This window comes from Alligator mississippiensis, chromosome 1, assembly GCF_030867095.1.
Source record: "Alligator mississippiensis isolate rAllMis1 chromosome 1, rAllMis1, whole genome shotgun sequence".
NCBI lineage: Eukaryota > Metazoa > Chordata > Crocodylia > Alligatoridae > Alligator > Alligator mississippiensis.
The window spans coordinates 77,148,762-77,168,635 of NC_081824.1; the positions used below are offsets into that span (position 1 = coordinate 77,148,762).

General features: G+C 47.2%; 1 protein-coding gene across 2 annotated transcripts in view; it reads left to right on the plus strand.

Moving 5' to 3' along the window:
* Window positions 1-19,874, plus strand: part of ANKRD6 (ankyrin repeat domain 6) — a 202,276-nt gene that overhangs the window by 91,295 nt on the left and 91,107 nt on the right. Inside the window, exon 1 of one of the 2 annotated variants that reach the window (XM_014600553.3) lies at window positions 10,749-10,849. The exons of the other annotated variant lie outside the window; for it this stretch is intronic. The gene's annotated coding sequence lies outside the window, so the exon portion shown is untranslated. Of the gene's footprint in view, window positions 1-10,748; window positions 10,850-19,874 lie in introns of those variants that run through there. 2 annotated transcript variants of the gene reach the window in all.

Below are 19,874 nucleotides of genomic sequence, written 5' to 3' on the forward strand. Positions count from 1 at the left end.
TGCAATCCTCAGAGCACAAGGGAAGTCCATTCCTGTTCGTAAGAGAAGTAGCAAAAGGTTTGGGATACTTTCTTGGCCCAGTAGGTTATGGACCTCCTGAGAAGCTTATAAGGAATGTAAGTTGGGAATTACCACCAAGGAGGAGTACACAGCAATAGCCTGCACCTGCAGGGAGCAGATTAGAAAAGCAAAGGCCGAAACCAAATTCAAACTGGTAATGGAAATCAAGAACAATAGAAAGTCCTTCTTTTAGATGTGTAGGAAGTCAGAAAAAAAATAAGGGAAACGTAGGACCCCCTGCTGAATGTAATGGGACAGCTGATAAGCAAGAACCAGGAGGAAACCAAACTCCTAAATGAATACTTTGCATTAGTATTCCACCAGTCTAATGGTGTTACCCTGCCTGACAGGATACCACATGATCAAGGTGGGGATGGTCACCCACCCATAGTTGGCGAAGATCTTTTGAGGAAACACCTGGAGAGGCTCAATATCTACAAGTCAGCAGGACCGGATGAACTACACCCGAGAGTGCAAAAAGAATTGGCTGATGTCATCACACGACCAATGGCAAAGGTATTTGAGAACTCATGGCTCTTGGGAGAGGTTCCAGAAGACTGGAAGAGGGCCAATGTGGTGCCTATCTTCAAGGAAGGAAGACCCAGGGAATTACAAGCCAATCAGTTTGACCTCAACCCCTTGAAAAATTCTGGAAAAAATTATTAAAGAATCCATTAGTGGTAGTCTAACTGTGAAGGCAGCATTCTAAAAGATAGCCAACATGACTTCTTTGTGGGCAGGTCATGCCTAACCAACCTTATTTCCTTCTAAGATCAGGTAACATACCCCCTGGCTAAGGGAGATGAGGTAGATCTCATATACTTGGATTTCAGAAAGGCCTTTGACTTGGTCTCCCATGATGTCCTCGTAGTAAAATTGGGGAACTGCAGCCTCAGCACCTTAATGGTCTGGTGGCTCGGAAACTGGCTCTGAGGCAGGACCCAGAGAGTATTAATAGACAGAACTGAGTCAATATGGCTCATGGTGATCAGTGGCATTCAGGGTTCAGTACTTGGACCAATGCTTTTCAACATAATCATTAATGTTTTAGATTTGCATGTTAAATGCATCCTGGCAAAGTTTGCAGATGACACCGAATTATGGGGGAGTGTAGTCATGCTGGAGGATAGGCTGGGGATACAGGGTGACCTGGACAGGCTTACAAGGTGGGCAGATAAAAACCTGAGATGTTTAACACCGAGAAATGTAAAGTGCTCCATCTGAGAAGAAATAATCTACAACGTACATACAGGCTCGATAGTGCTACACTTGCTAGCACCTCAACTGAAAGAGACCTGGGGGTCATGATGGATCACAGAATGAATATGAGCCACCAGTGCGATGCTGTAGCCAGCAAAGCAAATAAGACACTGGCATGCATCTACCGATGCATCTCAAGCAAGACTAAGGATGTCATCCTCCCACTCTACTTGGCTTTGGTGAGGCCGCAGCTGGAGTACTGCATCCAGTTCTGTGTGCCACACTTCAGGAAGGATGTGGAGAAGTCTAAAGGAGGGCTGTGCGTATGATTAGAGGTTTGGAGAGCAGGCCATATGATGAGAGGCTGAGAGACATGGGACTGTTCAGCCTGGAGAGGAGAAGACTTAGAGGGGACTTGGTGGCAGCCTATAAGTATATAAGGGACACACATCAGGGCCTGGGGGAACATTGGTTCACCAAGACACCCCAGGGGAAGATAAGGAATAATGGTCATTAATTGCTAGACGTTCGTTTTAGATTGGACACAAGGAAAAACTTTATGGTTTGAGTGTCCAGAGTCTCGAACAGACTCCCCCCAGAGGTGGTACAAGCACCTACTCAAAATCTTAAAAAAAAGTCTGGATGTTCACCTTGCTGGGGTCATCTGACCCCAGCAGTCTTTCCTGCCCAAGTGCGGAGGGGCTGGACCTGATGAGCTCATGAGGTTCCTTCCAGCCCCTAACATCTATGAATCTATGATCTAGTTGGGGGTGGGTCCTGCTTTGAGCAGGGGGTTGGACTAGACCTCCTGAGATCCCTTCCAACTCTAATTTTCTATGATTTCTTTAATTTAAGTGATCTCACAATCTCTTTATATGAAGCAAAGCAGACAGGATTGTTTGTATATTGTTGTGGGAATTTGATTTTGGATGTATTCATAGTGTTGCAGACATTCTGCTGGTTGCTGTTGGGTTGGAGATAATGTCAAAACAGAGGATGAGGAAGGAACAAGTAAGAAGGCATATAGGGCCAAAAGATTGCAGAAACAAAATTTAAACTGGAGAAGCTGAAAATATTGGAGTACAAACAGCTCAGGATGGTGTAAGTAGCTGGGTTGGCTGGACCCCAGCTCTACATGGCTCATCTTAATCCCTGGTTTAGTGCATATATATACACTGTGTAAATTTAGAGAGCCTTTAATCAATGTCAGCCAGCTAAAAGGACTAGTTAGTAGAAGGGAAGCACACAGGAGTTACAGGTATGAAGTGTCATAGGACACTTACATCTTTTATATCTGTGTTATACATTGAATATAGAAACCGATTAGATTCTAATGATTGCATAAGAGAATTAATCACAGGTTACCACACGGATACCCGTACAGGTGTACCCTAGTTCATTACTTTGGTATATGTACCAATTAGCTGACCCCTTATTTTTTAACCTTCTTTCAAACCTCCCTTTCTTCCTGGAAGATGAATTACTTATCTTCCAGGTGTGGTCTGCAAGGGCCTTGAAACTCCATGTCCATTATATTTTTTTGCAGCTGAACTGGGCCTGGTACTATATTCCAGGAAGAGAGAGAAAACAGGTTAGAAACAGAAACTTAATTAAACTAAGTAGAGGGGTTGTTGAGCCCCAGCTCAAGTCTGGGTTCATGCCCGGTATGCAAAGGCCAATAAAGATACCAGGGGTGAAAGTATAAAGAAGATTTATTGCTAGCAATAAAAGGTGCAAGCGGAATAATTTCACATAACAAGCACACAGATTTCTAATTCTAAGCAACTTTTATACAGGGGTTTTGGACCTTCATAAGCATCCTTGTTTGCTAATTGGCTATAAAGGAGTGATGCAAGGAGTTCTTTACTGAGCATGTCTCTATACCTGTGTTTTAGCTATGTATCTCATTAACATACATGTATGTTTCGTTAGCATACTTTTTCCCCACCTAGGGGTGTGATTTTTAGTATTTTAATGAGCTCTTTGACCCAGTACTCTGATTCTGCTTTTGTTTTCAAGCCTCCTTTATCTAAGACTGTCTCCTCCTTATCATTGCAGATGGGCATTCGTCACATAACAGAGACTTTTGCTTAGGCTTTGCATAGTAGTTTCTAGGTCACTCCTTACAGGGTGAAGGGGGAGGGGGAGGCCTGCTAAAGTTTAGAAACAGAAACATAATTAAACTGCTAGAGATCTTGTTGAACCAAGGTATTGCTGAATGGAGGGCTTGTTGAACAAGGATTTTCATGAAGCCTTAGCAAGACAGTGTCAGGGGCACTGTTGTTCCTTGTTCTGTCACCTGCTGCCACTGAGAACAGTCTAGTTCCATACTCTTTAACCCCCCACTCAGTCAAGGGTACAAAACCTCTTGTCTACCCAACAGAAGGGACAGAAGTCACTAGCCTTAAACGAAGAATGTCAAACTCATTTGGTTCTGTGGGTCAGAAGACCCATGTGCTACGTAAGTGATGTTAAACCTTGCAGCTGCTGGAGCCACTATATTGGCACAGCTCTGGGACCCCTGCCTTAAACTAATTTCATATTTTGAAGGCTGAAAGAGACTATTTGATCATTTAATTTCTACTGCTGTCTAGCTAAAATGCTACTCATTTTTGTAAGGCCGGTAGAAAAAATGAGCCTAAAGTCAGTTTCTAGAATGAATACTGATATATCAAACTAACATTCTTCCACATGAGTACTGTGAACTGCTTAGACTTAGTACAGTTTATAGAAAGTTGAATGACAGCTCAGTTTAAACTCAAGTATTGGTAAGCACAGATAAAACAAGGGATTGCTTTCATGGCACCATAAGCTTGTGTGCTTAATTACATTAATGCTTTGAACTTAAGTTAAAATCACATTGCTATTTTTTATGTTTATATTCTCATCTCATCCTCCTCCTATCACTCTTTCTGTTTGTTGTTTTTGGAGTTATCTGCCAGATGGCTGAAATGTCAGTTGTCTTCCACTGATAGACATCACTGTATTTCTGTTAATAAATCTGAAGTAGAAAAATGTAAATCATTGGTTTCCAACTACTGGGTAAAGATCTACTTTGGGGTCCACTACTGATTCTAAGTATGGTGGGAATACATTGTAGAAAGTATTAGGTATTTCCTAGTGTAGACAGCTAGACATATGAGCTGCTTGGCTCTCAATGAGTCAAACTAAAGCTGTGAAAAATGCATCTTAGAAGAAGTGCTGTTTATATCTAGCATATACTAATTCTATTTTGCACTTCCTTAAAACACAAAACATACTTTATCCCCTTTTTTCAAATATTTGTAGAGTTTTGTATATTTCTATCAATGTTATAATCTATAATATTACATTACTATCATTAGGGTAAGATAACTTGTGGTAGTAGACATGTATGAGCCATAGGCTGGTAAAGTCTTATAAAAGTTTAGGCCAGAGTTTCAAAAGTGGGGACCTGCCGGTAGATAAAGTATGCCCATGATTTAGGCACCTAACAAGTTGTTGATTTTTCCAAAAATGTTAAGGACATGCTAACTCTTAGAATTTTTCCAACTATTTGAGCTGGTCTAATAAAAGATATCAGATTTACCCAAAGAATGTTGTCTGCCTTAGGGTTTTACTGCATTTTTTAAAGTTGTTAGAGAATCAATTTCTGTTCTTGTCAGGAGGTTGCATGTATGTAAACTGAAAAAAGAACCATGGTCTAAATTTTTAAAGAAGATAGTTAATAGTTAGGGTCATAAAGTCTATATTGACATACATGTGAGCTGCTGGGTCCTCATTGCTTTTAAAACTCAAACTTCATCTTTAGGACACAAGTGATGATACAGGCCCCACAGCTGGTGCTCCTTGCCCCCCGCCCACAGCCTGCTGTTCCCCTAGACCTTCTGGAGGGGGCCCCCAGCTGGCAGGGCTATGGGGCCAGGGACCCGGGTCTGCAGCCCCCTGCCCCCAGCAGGAGGTGGTGGCTGCTGCAGTGGAGCAGAGGCTGGCTTCCTCCCCGCCTTGCCTACTGCAGGCTTGGGCAGGGGAGGAGCAGGGCCAGCTCCCCACTGCTGTGTGCGTTCTGTGGGGGGAGGCAGGGGGGCAGGGGAACCCACGCATGGGCTGCGCACTGTGGGCTTGGGCTCCCACCCTGCTGTACTCCCCCAGGGCCTCCGCGTCCCTGTGTGTGCAATCCAGTGCTGCAGGGCATAGTGCAGCCGCACAGGAAAGCTGCTTGCCACTTCAAGCTCCGTGCTGCCATGGCGATGCTTCCACTGCACGAGCAAGGTCAGCGGGGGCCACAGTGGGGGGGTTGTATGCGGGGGATGTGTCACCAGGGCAGCGTGGATCTTGCAGTGGCAAGCAGCCTTCCTGTGTGGCCATGCTGTGTCCTGCAGCGCCAGGTCACACACGCTGGGCTACAGAGGCCTTGGAGGAGGGCAGCAGGGTAGGAGCCCAAGCCTGCAGCATGCAGCCTGTGTCCGCCCCCACTCCACACAGACCTGGGAGGCACAGGTCCCCCCTCCTCCCCCAGGCATGTGCGCAGCAGCAGGGAGCCAGCCCTAGCCCTGTGTGCCCCCTCTTGGCCCCACCCTGGATGAGCTGCCTCTGCTCCCTTCCTGCTCCCTATTGGGGCCCTGCAGCTGTGCACTGCGGCCCTGCACCCCAAGCCTCACACACCAACTGGCTGGGCAGCAGCCCCTGCCCCTGGCCTGTCCAACTCCCTCCCTCCCTCCCTCCCTATGGGGAGTCTCAATTTCCAGCCCCCCTGCAACTTACCTGCGGGAGCTGCTCTCCAGGCTGCCTGGGACCATGTGCATATACATGCACATGATGCCCCCTGCTTGACTGCCCTCCTTCCCAGCCCCTGTCAGGCTGCAACTCAACTAGCCTGCAGGGGGCTTTGTTGCAAAATTGCAAAATCCATGGGTTTCTCTGCTAAAATGAGAAATTCACGTTTTACTCTGATAAGGGGGGAAATCTGTGTTTTACTCCATTTTTCCATGGGAAAAGGCAAACCCAGATCCCTGATAATGACAATAGATGACCACCAAAAAGTGGACTTGACATCAACAAGCTTTTGAAAGTCCTAGGTAAGATCCCATAGGAAGAAAAATAGAGTTTAGGCACAAAGGCATGCTATCCCAGTGGGGAGAAAAGGCAGCGAGTCTTGTAAGAAACAAATATGTCTGAATCAGAGGAAAATTTACTATTTTACCTTAATATAATATAGCTTCATTTACCGAAGTGGTGAAGTTCTGTTATTGGATGACAACCTAATATTTTTCAATTGTTGTCACTAATGTATTTTCCCATCTATCTGTGCAAAATATCATGTTGGGACCTTTAAAAATGTTATCAGCAAGTAATTTTAAACACAGGCATATAATTTGGCTCATTATGGAATTAATTGTCTTTCCATTTGGATTTTTATTTTATATTGAATAAAAAAATATTTACTGTTATCTGGGATTTTGATTACCTGCTCTCCACTTTCAGGCAATTACTGATGGCAGGTAAATGAATCAGTAATTAAAACACCAAGTCTGCTGAAAAAACTGCAACAAAAAGTACAGCAAGTAATCAGCTTCCTAATATCTGAAGTGCAGTCTTGTTCTGTGCTGTAGGGATTCTCATATATACTTTCATAAAACTGAGAGCATTCCATTGATTTTAAAGCACATTAGGATTAAGGTTAAAGAACAGTAGTATTATGCATTACTGCTAATTAGAAGGAAGAAGGACAGCAAGTGCTTTCTATACAACAGCAATTCTAATTGAAGTTGCAGAACTGGAATTTTGGCAATAATTTCTGCTTCAGGGATCAAGAGAGATGCCTGTTCTAAGTAATTTTCTGTCCACATCCCTCAGAAGTTCAAGCAGGCCAAGTGACTTTTATTATGTATAAACATTATTGAGAGAGGCAGTGGAATTACTTAGAGATAAAGGGGTTCATTTTAGTTTTGTGGAGCCATACATAAAATCTGGAGGAAGACTTAGTCTTCTCTACCTGGACTGCAATGGGAGAGTTGCCCACTGATCCCTTTCGGTAAACAAAATGTACTTTTAAAAAATTAAATACACAAACCATCTTTTACTTGCACACACTATGCAACAGGCAACAGTGATTTTTTTATTTTATTTATAAAATGGTATTCCAGAGTTCATGTATATAAATCCAGTGCTCTTAAGATGAATTATTTTGGTCAGCAAGCATCCACTCTACCCCGAGTGTCTTGTTTCCCTCTGAGGGCAACTTGTCCCTCCTTTCTTTCTTGTAAATTGTTGCCATAAGTCAGAGCTTTAAATCTGAGTTCAGCCACTGCAGCTGACCTTGTTCAGGTTTGAAGAACTGCCTTGTGAAATTCTTCAAATAATGCCTTTTGACAATTGGCAGACCAGATGCTTACTGTATCTGGGAAAGGACACATCAAAGATAGATGCCCCACCTTTAAATATTGTTTTTAAAGGAACCCAATAAGGAAGGGAATCTTAACTGAAAATGGGTTAATTAGAGAGATCATTATGTCAGTCCTCTCATCCTGGGTTGACTATGGCAGAAACACCTTGGTACTCTGTCAAAAAGTGCTTTAGCTGCCTTTTTGTTTATGCCCTCATGTTCTCATGGTAAAAGCTTCCTCCAGCTCTCATAAAATACTGAGCAATAAAAGGTGGAAGGAGCACAGAGCTCACAAAAAGAAAAATGAGAGGTCTTCTAAGGCCCCAAACCCCTCCTGATTTCTCAAAGACTAAAAGTAGCTCAGTACCAAAGATAAAATTCTATCAGCACCTCTTTCAGCACAAGACACCATACTTTGGGACCTTCTTTTCATAGACCATAGAGATTATCTTGTATGATTATCTTGTGGTATTGAGGCTGTTAGTGCTGGAACTTTTTGTACCAATCAGGAGATCATGTACCACTAGCACTTATATATTGGCTCCAAAATCTTATCTAGCATCATAAGACTTGCTGGTTTCCTTCGTAAAAGACTCTTGCTATTATAGTTACACTAGCCAATTGCCCGTCAAGAATGACCGGGGGGCGGCCCCAGTCCCCCCCAATCTGGGCCCACTCCCCCTTCCCTCCTGTTGCTTGGGGTCTGGACTCGCTCTCCCCCTCCCTGCCGCAGTGGTGTGGGGAAGGGAAGAGCAGGCCTAATGCAGGGGAGGACTGGGCCTGAGGGTAGGGAGAAGCTGGGCCGTGGCAGCAGGGGGCAGGAGGAGTGGACTCTTGAGCTGATGCAGGGGTGGGGGAGGAGTGGGCCCGGGCCGGATGGGGGAGAGGAGGCTCGTTCCTCCATATCCCCTGCAGCTGCCGTGTTGGGCTGGGCTGGGCTTGCTTCCCTGCCATCCCCCCACTGGTGCATCAGGCCAGCTTTTCCCCCAGCTCGGGCTCGCTCCCCCCCTCCCTGCATCAGGCCTGGGCCCAGTCCTCCCCTGGCTCCACCGTCACTGCCGACACCACGGCACACCTGCTCCTCCCCCCCACATCGGGCCCACTCAGGGACGGGAGGAGCGGGCTTGGGGCCTACGCAGGGGAGGGCGGTGGGGGAGGAGTGGGCCTGGGCCCGAGGGGGGAAGGAGGCTCGCTCCTTCCCTCCCCCAGCTGCTGCAGCATCCGCGTTGGGCCAGGCCCACTGTTCTTCCCCCACCTCAGTGGGCTGGCTTTTCCCCTACTTGGGCCCGCTCCCTCCCGCCCTGTGTTGGGCCCGGGCACACTCCCCTCCCTTCAGCGTTGGGCCTGCTCCCCGCAGAGGCTGGGGGGGCACAGTGAGCTCCTGCACGCGGCGGGAGCATGGTGGCAGCAAGTGGGGAGCTCCCGCAGGCAGCCACAGCACTGTCAGTGGTGAGGAGGAGTGGCGAGCACCGACTAGCAGTCAGCAACCACCCGCAGATGCTGCTGGCACATCGGCAGTGTCCAGCGGCAATTGTGGACCGCCCACAGATGCTGCTGCTGGTGTCAGCGGTGGAGGGGGGTGGCGAGCAGTGACTGCCTGCAGGTGCCACTAGCAGTGTCGGTGGCACCTTTTCGCAGGGATTGAGCCGCCACGCTCAGGGGGTGCATATGCACCCGCGTGCACCTCCTACGTGTCACCAATGGATGAATGACTCACAAAAAAGTGCTCCACCAAATAGCAGACTTTATTCACCAGACCACACATCTTTTCTCCATTAGGCCTGAAAATAAAGACAAATCAGCCCTCTGATATAGGTTCCTAGAAGCCATTCCAACTCTAGGATAGCAGTAGTTTATTTACCAACAGAACGACTATGAGTCATTCTTGATCCATGTACTCATCTACATGCTTATCCCGTGACACTGGATAAGAAGTTGCCTTGGCCTGCTTGCATGTTACACCTTCGTGACTTGTCACACCACACTTCATCTGGCCTGAATGCAGAAATGGTTGAAATCTGTATGTGAGCCAAGGAACAATGAACTGATTGATTGTATTTTACGTCAGGTCTTTATCACTGAGGCATTGGGTGACCCAGCAGAAGTCTGCAGAGAAGTTCCTGCCCCTGGATTTCATGTCTTGACTCTTAAGTTGCCTCATTCATTCATTCATTCATTCATTCATTCATTCATTCATAGTATAAAAGATTTTGTTGGCACATTTATTTGAAAAATGGAAGAGATTCACAAAATGAGAGATTTGGAGTTGTCTTCTTCCAGAACTCTCATTCCAGACATCATAGATGATACTAGCCAATTGCCCGTCAAGAATGATGGATTTCAAAGGAGTGTTTACATGGCCGGCGCCCCCTCTGCTGCCTCCTCCTCCAGCATGGGGGGCTCCTCCACTGCCCACCTCCGCCTCCTTCCCTGAGCACCTGACTCTGTGCCTCTCCTCCACTCCCCTGCCTCCCTCCCTCCCTCCCTGCCACCTCCCCCTCCCTGCCAGCTGTTGGTAATAAAAGTTGTGGGTTCTGTATGTGCGTTGGGCACCCTGCCCTGCCGGGCATGTGGATAGGGGGTGGGGCACCACCACCGTGACTCCCCCTTTGCCCCCCATTCACCTGCCTGGGCCCGCACAGCCAATTGCCACCCTTCTCAGTAGTGCAGGTGCAGTTGACAAAGAGCGTTATGGACAGATAGATATACAGACAGACAGACAAAGCCCTTTATATATATAATTCTGGAATTAAAGTCTTGAGTTCAGTGGAGCCATGTCTACATGATTACTTTATACGTTTATATGCTTCAGACCGGTTCATTCAAACACACCGCACTGTTCTGGGCCAGTTATTTCTAAACCATATTTTTGTAGCACTTTGGCAGTGTTGAGCGGCAGTGTGTGGTCTTAGCTACACTACTTCCAGTTTAAGGAGCAGTCAGCCATGCTGAGTACTTCAGCTAGGGTTCTGGGTTTATCCAGCACTACATTACTGTAAAAGTATCCAGATTTAATGTACCTTTGGCAAAGCTACTTTACAGTCACTTTGTGGAACATCTGATATATTGGACAAGCTTTTGAAGAAAGTAATCGTTGGTTCTGTGACTGTCCTTCCAGATTTGATATCCATTTTTGCTCCTCTGAACCACTCCACAGTCCTTGCTACTATGGGAGTGAATGAACCAATAGAGGGTTATGCCCTCAGACTCAAGAGTCAGTCTAAGGTACGTGTGCACCAATAATCAATTACGTGAGCAATGTGAATAACACCCCTTGGAGAACCATTTTACTGTCTCTCAATTAGTTGTTTTTTTCCAGCAGCATATGACTTGGCAAATCGGAACAATTTTCTGTGAGACCAGCAAGAGGTAACCTTCCTGACTCGAGATTAACCCCCATCCCAGATTTCAAGGCCCTGGAGTGAAAAAAGTGGTGGTGGTTTTCTTCAGAAAAATGTCACAAGAATTTTTAATGATGGGAAGTATTTGGCAGCTCTAAATATAAAGGTCATTGGTGTTCCTCTAATGATAGTCTTTTGCATTTAATATAGTTATAACTAATTACGTTTCACAAGATTTCACTTCTTGTTAAGTAGATGCTTCAGCATTCTTAGAAGTCAGAATATGCAGTAATTTTTCTTATTGGGATTATGTAAGCAATATGAGGCACAGGCCTTATCTGGAACTAGGCTATAAAAATAAGTCTCCTTTCACTATCGAGTATTTCCAGAATCAACCTGCACTTCAAAGTTTTCCAATTTTGTCTTGGAATTCCAAAATGGTTTCTTGGGCATAACAGTGTTACCGAAAGCAACAAGGACTGTATCTTCAGACAGTAGATGCATAATGTATTCTGTTTTTTAAATGTTGTATGTGATTGATAGTAAATGGATGATTACGATAACTTCAGCTGGGATTGAAACTTGCAGCAGTAGCAAAGCAGCAGCACAGCAAAGAGGTTTTCCGTGCTGATTTAATAATGCTGCTTCAGGTTCTCCTGTGTAGTTGGAGTAGTGATTACTATCTTTAGGCTACTCCAGTTTTTTCATAAGTAGTGTGGTGCCCTGAGCAAAACTTTCCTACCAGGAAGAAGACTCCAGGGGGAGGGTGCTATTCTAGGGGGAGACCCCTGTAAGTCAGCGCCTGGGGTTGGTGTCCTTCTTGCCCTCCCCTCCTTCCCCACCTTTTTACACTACTGGACAAGAGAGACATTGCAAGGTTGACATGAATAGTTTCTTTCCATTTACTGGCAAACAAATTCTTGACTATAAAGTAACAAATTGGCTATAAAAGTTTGACTATAAATTAATGCCCTACTTCTATACAGCACTTTCTTTCCTGTATAGAGAAGCAGACAGTAAGTTTATTGAATACAGGAAATCCTCGCTATTTGCGGGTTTGGCATTCACGGTTTCAAATATTCGCTAATGCCAAACCCACATCTTAAATGCACTTAAAGGAGCTCCTCAGGAGCTCCACGCTTGCTGCTGCCATGCTGCCACTGCCATGCTCCCGTTGTCGCCAACGCAACCATGACCCCTCCCAGCCGCCGGGAGCAGAGTTCATGAACACAGATGGCATTCATGAAATCAGCGCCTTATTCACAGATTTTGCCATTCACAGGGGATACATATCCCCCCGCGAATGGCGAGGGTCTCCTGTATACTTTGTAGCTAGACCTGCACAAAATCGTTTTATTTTCACACTGCTGCCATCATGATAGTAGCTCTGTAAGAGCTGTTGCTGCTGTCAGTGTCATACTGTTTATTTGTGTATGATGTGGATAGTGAAAAAAGACTTTATAGCTGGTATGTGACCAGGAGGATTTCAAACATGCTCTCTATGACTGGGTTCGGGCGCATATGGCCCTCAGGCTAGATCTGGCCTGTGGTGCATAAGAGCCAGGGAGCTTCAGCAGCATGTTGATGGTTGGGGGGAGGTTTTGCCAGCATTCCAGTGACAGGGAGCTTCTCCTGTGTCCGTGCGGGGCCAGGCATGAGGACTTGCACCTGTGTCACATCTTGAGGGTGGGAACAAGCAATGGCTGCAACCTGCCTCAGGGCTGAGCTGGGTTGTTCTAACCTATGGCTCTGAGAAGTTGCCAGCCACTGCTCTAGGCCTTAGGAGAACCTACTACTTTCCCCAGCAGAATTACAGTTAAGGATAACCCAAGACATTCAGCAAAACTAATGCTGAGATTGCAGCAACAGGGCGAGCATGTTCTATTCATTTTATACACGTGTAGCAACTGCATTCACTGTACACTTTGCCCAGAGCCTTTGAAGCCATTGTGTCTTATGCAGGACAAGATGCCTCTTCCACGGGGGCTTGCGTGTGTGTTATCCCAGGATTTCATTTGAGAACCATGATTTAGCCCTCAGTTGCCAGGTGGTTGTGTATGTTGCTGTGCTGGGCAGTCTCCCTTTAAATATCTTTATAAGGGGTGCACCGATAAAGATTTTCTTGGCTGGTACCAATAGCCAATGATTAACCAACTGTATTAGCCAAATCTGATCTGATAACCGATTATTTAATAATAATGCAAGGCATTTTAAACTACTCACTTAAATAAGCCTTTTTTGTTTGTTTGTTTGTTTTGTACTTAACCCCCCCCGGCTCTCAATGAGGAAGGCAGTGACCACCTTATTCCCACATACATCACCTTGCCCACGGCTCCTACCTGCAGCCGTGCTCCCCACGTAGCCCATGCTGCTGTCCCAGGTGGGCAGGTTGGACCATCGCACGGACAGTGGCGCCAAGCACATTTGGAGCCCCAGAGTATGCTGCTGCCAAAGGCGCCGGCAGGCCCCGCACAGCCGAGCTTCCATGGCCGCCAGAGAGAAGACACTTTTGCAAAGGCGCCCAGTGCCTGGCAGAGCAGAATGTCCCTTGTGTGGTGCCTTACCCTGCCCACGTGCAGCCTGTCTCCATGGTGGCCCTGGCGCTCAGGCCCCTGCTGTGCACATGGTGCTGCCATGGCAGCAGTAGCAGAAGCCAGTAATGGTCCCTTTGTTCCTGAATGCAGTGCCCTGTGACTGCTCCCTGGCACCCTCCTGCACCCCCTCCACTGCTTGCCAGGACGTGTAGATTGCCGTGGGCACGGGCCAGCAGTGGGGTGCGGGGATCAGACTATGCTTGACAGGGTGCTCTGGGCAAACGGCTATAATTATTGGCTGCAATGACCAAAGAAAGCTGATAGCTGATGACATCATTTCTTCTTTTATTGGTGCTGATCCGATAGCCAATCAATGCATCATTGCATGCCTAATCTTTACACTTTTATTTATCCCTAAGTTAAGTGGACATTATTTAAGGTTGTGTCACTGAAATGTTGCCTATTTGCATGTGGCAACTGGAACAATAGCAGGAGCATCCATTAAATAATAATTCTGGTTTCATGGTTCTGTACCATAGCTTAACCATTATCTTTTTGTATTTACTTAGCACCTATATGTTGTTTGTTATTCATCATAACTAGAGCTCCACTGATACACCAGCGAAACATCTGGGCCAGGGCTTTGATTGTTGTCTTTCATTTGTATGGTAGACTATTTAAAAGACATTCGTGTGCATACTAGAAAATCCATTTTTCCTTTGTAGCCATTATTTTTCAAGTTACTGCATTGTGGCACACAAGAAACAACAAAGCAAGTTTAAAAGATTAGCTTATGGGGAAGGGATTAGGAAGACATTATCCAACATTGTAATTCAAATGTCTACTGTTGAAAGCAGGGTTTTTGCCATTGTTACAGATGTTGACAGACACCTCTGTGGTAAAGGTGCTTAAGCAAGGATTTCATGCTGTGTTTGGGATAGGGGTGCTCAACTCCCGGTCCATGGGTCAGATCTGCCTGCAGAGCCCTGCCATCGGGCATGCAGGGCTCCCCATGGATCAGGAAATTTGGTAGCAAAGGAACGGTGGCAACACTGCATTCCTCCTTTACTGACAGTTTTTGAGCTCCATGCTACAGGATCGGGGCCAGGCCACCACTTCATGGCTGGATTGGGGCTGGGGCTGGGTAGGGCTGTTGCTTCATGGCCTCATCTTGCCCCGGCTATGCCTGCCTCATGTACCAGATGGGGCCCTGCCACTCCTACCTCATGCTTCAGATTGGACCTACCAGCTCAGAGCTGGCCTTAGGGAAAATGGTGTCCTGGGCAAACTTGTATTTCGGCATCTTCTCCCCTGGCCACCCCTTCCTCCAAGTCAGCAGCACTGCTGCAGGCAGGAATGCAAGGCTCAGTCTGGTGAGAAGGGAGAGTGGCATGGTGTACTGCTGCCACCTGCACTACCCAGCCTGGCTCCTCCTGACCTGCAGCTGGAGGCAGAGAGGGGAGGCAGGCAGGAGGTGGAGGGTGGGTTGCGCTGGGCACCACTCCTTCTGTTGGGGCAGGAAAAGAGTGCTGCTATGAGTGTGGGCTGCTTACACGTATGTGTGTGTGTGTGGTACCCCCTAATCACAGTGCCCTGGGCAATCACCCACATATCCTATCCCTAAGGCCATCTCTATATCAACTGAATCCAGCGCATGGAGGGAACTAGCACCACCCATCTGGCCTGTGGGGTGAAAAGGTTGGGCACCCCAGTCTAGGAGAAAAGTTGTAGCAGTGATGTCAGGATACCAAGAACACTTTGTGTGGAATAAACAGAACAAGGAGTCCTCTTGGTAGGGAAATTCAGGGGCAGAAATGGGCAGTTATCCTTAAGGGACTGAGGCAGAGTCACGAGGAATTCTTGGTTCTAAAATAGTTTTCATTAGAACTTTCAAAAGCATTTCTCTGTTATTGAAGCCGAGCTATTTGGCACTCAAGCTGCCCAAAAGAGGTTTGAGCATTCCTTTTAATTATTGGGAAAGTGTTTTCCCACCCCACCTCCTGCATATGAACAAGTGCCTAATCTCTTTTTGCTTAACGCTTATAAAAGGATTCATCCTTAGGCAGAGACCAGACTTGCAGGCCAAGAGAGAAATAAAAGCTTTTTTATCTTACTAGCAACTGAAACCAGGGGATTATGATGGAAACAGCAAGGCAGCCTCAACGTATAGCTGCAAGAGTACTCTTTTCAGAATACATATTTTGTATTATTCACTTGTGGAATGCAGCCTTATTTGATAATTGTGGATGAAAAGGTTTTTTATTTTTATAAAACATATTTTAAGATGCAGTTAAATAAATTAACTGCTTTCTTCCTGCTTTGTGCCATGAAGTATGCAAATAGCTTTTCAGCTTGAAGGTGTTTTCTGATTCATGACATTTTGTCTGGTCCTTAAAGATGACTTGGCACGTATTGAAGGATGAAAAAAGAACTGCATCTAATAGGTACAAGAAGTTAGAAAAGAATTAACCAGTTATCTGTTCCTTGTATATGTTTATTTTGTACCAGTCCCAAGTTGTGCTGGCTACTTCGAAGAACCAGAGGGATTTCTGTCCGTCTTAAGCAGCTGTGCATCATATTAAGACCCTGCACTCCACATCATTGACAGAGGTTTGTCTGTAAGGCCACTTGTACATGTGATGGGGGTTTAGTCCCCTAAACTGAAATGGTGGGTTTTTAATTGTGATAATTTAAAAACCCTACCATTTCAACTTAGGAGCTTCCATCACTGTTATGGTGAAGGGCCTGATTCTTTTTTTTTTTCACTTCCCGTGGAGCCTGCTTTGGAGAGCTGCCGATGGGCTGAGTGACCCCAAGCTGCAGGGCCCCTCGGTCCTTCCCTCCATGGTGGTGGCACCCCACAGGACTGCCTAGATGGGCTGCTAGCAGGTGAGTGCCACCTGGGGGGTGCTGCCACCATGAAGGGAAGGTCTGGAAACCGGCAGCTCAGGGCCCCCGGCAGCTTGCCCTCCCGGCCACAAAAGAGGCAGGCAAACTCCGTGGAGGAAAAAAAAAAATCAGGGCCCTTGACACTTCTTTTTTTTCTCTCAACAGAGTCTGCCCACACAAGCTGCCACCAGGCTGCACAGCCCCTGACCTGCGGTGGGAGGGGGGCCCAGTCCTTCCCTCCACAGTGGCAGTGTCCCCTGGGGCTGCCCAGGCAGGGTGCTAGCTGTGTGGGTGCTGCCCCAGCAAACAGGCAGCACCTGCCTGATCCAACTCTTCCCTAAGCTGCACACTGGAAGTCCATCCACCAAGCTGTGCTCCCCACGTGGGCTCAGGGAAGAGTTGGATCCAGCGGGTGCTGCCTGCAAGCTGGGGCAGCCACCAACCCACTAGCACCCTGCCCGGGCAGCCCCGAGGGGTGCTGCCGCCACTGCTGCACAGGGAAGGACCAGGCCCCCCTGCAGCTCAGGGGCTGCATGGCCCAGCGGCAGCTTGCATGGGCAGGCTCTGCTGAGGAAAAAAAAAAGTGTTGAGGGGCCTGATCTTTCTTTTTTCCCTGTGGAGCCTGCCCGCCTCTCCTGCATCTGGCGGGTGAGGTGCTGGTGGGCCCTGGCCCGGACCTTCCCTCCATGGTGGCGGCAGTGTCCCCCTGGGTCCACCCAGGTGGATGGCTAGCTGGCAGGTGCTGCCTCAGTTTGCAGACAATCCAACTGTTCTCTGAGCCTAAGCCGGGGCAGCGCTCACCCACTAGCAGCCTGCCCGGGTGGTGCCGCCACCACAAAAGGAAGGACAGGGGCCCTCCACAGCTCAAGGGCTGCTCAGCCCACTGGCAGCTTGCCCCCAGCCATGGGAGACATGGGCAGGCTCCGTGGAAAAAAATAAAAAGGGTAAGGCCCCTCACCACTTCTCCCTTCAGCCTGCCTCTCCCACAGTTGGGGTGGGAGTGAGCTGTCAAAGGCTGCAATGTTACAAATAGCTATATTGCAAACTAAACTACATGTGGATGTGGTTTAGTCTGCAATATTGCAAACTCATTTAGTCATAAACCCCCTCCCCACACACACATGCGCGCGCGCATGTGTGTACAGTGTGATGCAATTAAACCGCAAAAATGGACAATTTTCATCACATGTACAAGCATGCTAAACTACTAACTTCTGAAAAAGGTATGGGATCAACTTTTCAGCTTGGGAGAAAATTGCAGAGAACCTTCTAGGCATCATAGGACATACACAGGTTTATTTTGGTTAAAACTGGAAAAGCCTGATTTCCACTAAAATCACCACTTGGTCACTGAAGATGCTAGCATAAAGTAGTGACCTCACAAACTACTGTGGCAGGGGAACAGAGCCATTCTGTGGGTACAGGGGTGGGAGTCAGGGTTCGGATGCCAAAGAGTGTCCTCTGTTTCAACTGTATAGTCTGTTTGCCTGATTTATTAGAAATCTGATTGTTGGAAACTTACTGCTTCCTCAGTCCTGCCGGGCTCCAGCAGGTAGGTCCCTTGCTCCCACTCCACTTGTTGATTCTTTTCTTCTTAAATAACATCTCTAACACATTCACAGAGTTGAAACTTTTCTTCAGGCTCTCAGCATGCTTTGCATTTGTCAAGGCCAAAGAAATCTTGTCCTGCTCATACCCATTCAGCATGCTGCTGCCCTTCACTTTGACCATAAATAAACTTAAATTGTGGTATCGCAGATTTTGTGGAAACCGTAAAATGTAGGGTTCCAGGGCAAAATCCACAAAAAACACAACCCTCTTCCCCCCCCCCCCCCCCCCCCCCCAACAAGCCTTAATAAAATAAGTTTTTATTAAGTCTTCCCCTCCTGGGCGGGCCTAACAAAATAACTACAAAATAATGTTTCCAGTGTGCTTGGACCCCTGACCTATTAATTTAATCAATATTTTGTTGTTTCCTTGTACTCCCCTATTCCTATATCTCCATCTGTTCTCTCTCATTTTGTACAGATTGTTAGCTTTCTGGAGAAGGGACTCTGTTCTGTGGTGGCATAGTATTTAGTGCAAGGGTGTCCTAATCTGTTGAGTGTAGTTTTGCGGCATTATGATGATAAAAATGAAAAAATGACATGGTGGAAGTTAGAATAATCAGTAATTATGCATACAGGGCTATGCCATAAATTCCCCTCTCCCCAAAAGTGGTTTAGGAAGGCCATTACTTCATTGCAACTTCCTTAAACTATTTTTTTAGGATATACATACTATACAAACTATATTTGGTAGGTTTAGTTTTTTAGGTTATATAATTTTTTATGTTATACGTGTTTGACTAATTGACCATCGCTTAAGAGTGCTGACAGATGTGATAGTTTGTTGCACAATGGGCCACTGAGAGCACTCTGCAGCCATGCACTAACAGAAGTGCATGGCTGCAGAGTGCTTTAAAAATGCTCAATCATGCAACAATCAGAACCCTCATTATATGAGAGTTCAGATGAAGGCGCTACAAAGAGAAGTGCCTTCATTAACATCTGTCAGAGCGGCTGGGAGCAGGACTTGGGGAAGGGAAGGGAGCAGAGGGAGGGGAAAGGGAACAGAGGGAGCTTGTTCCAGGGATTGCCCAGCTGGTGCTGGGGGGTGGGGTAGGTGGATTGGAGGGGACTCCAGTCCATCTGCTTCATCCTCTACCACTCAGTGGGCAACCCCCAGAACGAGCTCCGTCTGCTCCTTTCCCCCACTCCCATTAAAAATACAGTGCCGGGGCTTGTACAGGGAGGGGTGGTGCTAGGGCAAGGGCGGGCAATTATTTTGGGTAGAGGGCCCTGTGACAGGCAGCCCAGGGCAGATAAATGTTAATTTTCTAAATTTTTTAGGGACCCCGTGGATAGGATAGAACGGCCTGGCGAGTTGCATCCGGCCCCCAGGCTGCATATTGCCCACCCTTTTGCTAGGGGGAGAGCACCTCTGTTACTTGCAGTGCCAGTGGCGGCAAGTGGGGACCGCCTGCTGCCCATGGTGACGGCGGTGGTGAGCAGGGACCACCTGCAGCCACTGCTGGCAGTGTTGGCGGCAGGGAGCAGGGGGGTGGCAAGCAGTGAGTGGGGACCACCCGCAGCAGCTCCTGGCTGCGTTGGTGGTGTGGGGGTGCGGGTGGTGACCACAGAAGATGGTGGTGGCTTCGGCAGCGGCTAATTCAGGGGGGCATGCGTCACCCCCTGCCCCTCCCCCCCCTCGCCTATGCCCAGCAAATTAGCAGTTCTCAGGTGAATGAAAAACAGGGCTCTAGAATCCAAAGGTGGAGCAAGAGGTTCCTGCCCCCTGAATAGTACAGGAGTGGAGCTTGTTTGTAGCAGAAGCTTTTTTTGCAAATTGTTCGTAGGCAGGGGACCAAGCTGACCATTTGCTTACATTGGTGGGAATGGTTGGGCTTTGATGCCACAGAAGGGCGTGGAGGAGCTGTCAAATTGC